Source organism: Strongylocentrotus purpuratus, unplaced genomic scaffold, assembly GCF_000002235.5.
Source record: "Strongylocentrotus purpuratus isolate Spur 01 unplaced genomic scaffold, Spur_5.0 spur5_scaffold_19, whole genome shotgun sequence".
Lineage (NCBI taxonomy): Eukaryota > Metazoa > Echinodermata > Echinoidea > Camarodonta > Strongylocentrotidae > Strongylocentrotus > Strongylocentrotus purpuratus.
Window position 1 is genome coordinate 13,684,452 of NW_022145604.1, and position 1,690 is coordinate 13,686,141.

Consider the following 1,690-nt stretch of genomic DNA (forward strand, 5'->3'; position numbering starts at 1 on the left):
ATTGACATGCCTCCTTTAATCGCAAAAATACGCCATGATGCCTGTGTCAAAATGAAATATTGTGGTAGTTACATTTGTAGAACATTGTCTCAGCTAGAATATATCGAAATTTGGAAGAAAATCGATCAATATTTTTCAGAGATACAATGAATTTTCCATAAATATGCTGATGTCATAATATGCAAACTAAAATTTTGAGTTCGGATGCCCTTATGATGACGTCATGTGGAAATTGAGGGTCAAATGAGACATGAAATCATACCTCCAATTCATACTCTATTTAAATATGAAAAAAAATTTGTGAGCAATTTAAGATATGACCAAAAAACAAAATGGCCGCCAAAATAGCCTATTTTCAGTAAAATTTGAATTATTTCATAATACATTACGAAATATTGGCAGAATGGTGTGCTTATAATTCACAAAGAACATTGTCAACACATTCCTGATGACCATACATGAACATAGATGACCATAGATTACATAATTAGCATACTTTCCATTGTAATTGTTGCTAATTTGCATATTCAAAATGGCGGATAAATGCCAGCTGTGAAGCTTAGAATCACAGTAAAATAGTATTATACTCATTTATTTTTATCTTATGTTTTCAATTCCTAAAATACCTAAGTGTACCAAATACTTATGTCATACTCATTTGTCAATAATGACTAATTTAGATAATGGGAAAAAACAAAATGGCCACCAAAATGATAATATACATGTACAGCGCAAGGATGCGCATGACACGCACAGAACATTGTGCACGCTAATTGGCTTTGTTGCATCCACATCCTGATGATTTGCATGGGTTGTCACTTGCACAATTGCAACGTATAAGTCTCAATATGTTTGCAAGTGCAAGTTTCAGATTCGGTGGAGTGGTTACCGGGATGAGTGACTTTGTTGCTTCGTCTTTCATGTAACTAAATGCAGTGGGATCCGATGTTGATGGATTCATTTCCAAAGCACTCTTCCAAATCTATGTTTGAATATGGGCACGCTTAACATTATCTTTGAAAGCTTCAGTTGTTGGTGGCATTGCAGCAAGATTTGGAGTGTTGGTAGCTCCTGCTTGTCCCGACCCGTCTAGTCCACACATTCAGTTGGGCATTTGACAGCGTCGTAGCATTGGGTTGCCCATAGCATCATCACGTCGGCCATATATGCATGTATGTCTCCAATCGATGGCAATGGGAACCTATTTTTCTGCCGCAGCACTTTTAGCAAAGTTCCTTTGCCAACTCCAAAATGTGCACCAACAGTATCACAACCTGTCAATGTGTGACCTGCTAGCACAGAAGGGATGATGTCTCTGTCCACTGTGGCATGTTTATCGATTACAGATCTGTCTCTGATGGGCGACTCCATTATCAAGGGTGACTGAAGGCCTTGCTTTTGGTAGAAATGAAGCAGAAGAACATAGACATCTGTGTCGTCTGCAGGCACCCTGATGGATCGTCCTTCATCTGCAAGCATGATAGCCTGCTGCACAATAATCACATCAGCCTCCTCATGAGATGTGGCCATATTGTGCCGTTGGATTGGAACACCACCTGGACCTAGTTGAACAGGAGTGCCATCTTGGCTGGTGATCACAAGCTTGTGTTTTATGATGAAACCTGCATCGCCTTGCAGATGTTGACAAATGATGTTAATCAACTGTTTCTTGTTCTCTGTGACTGTCAGA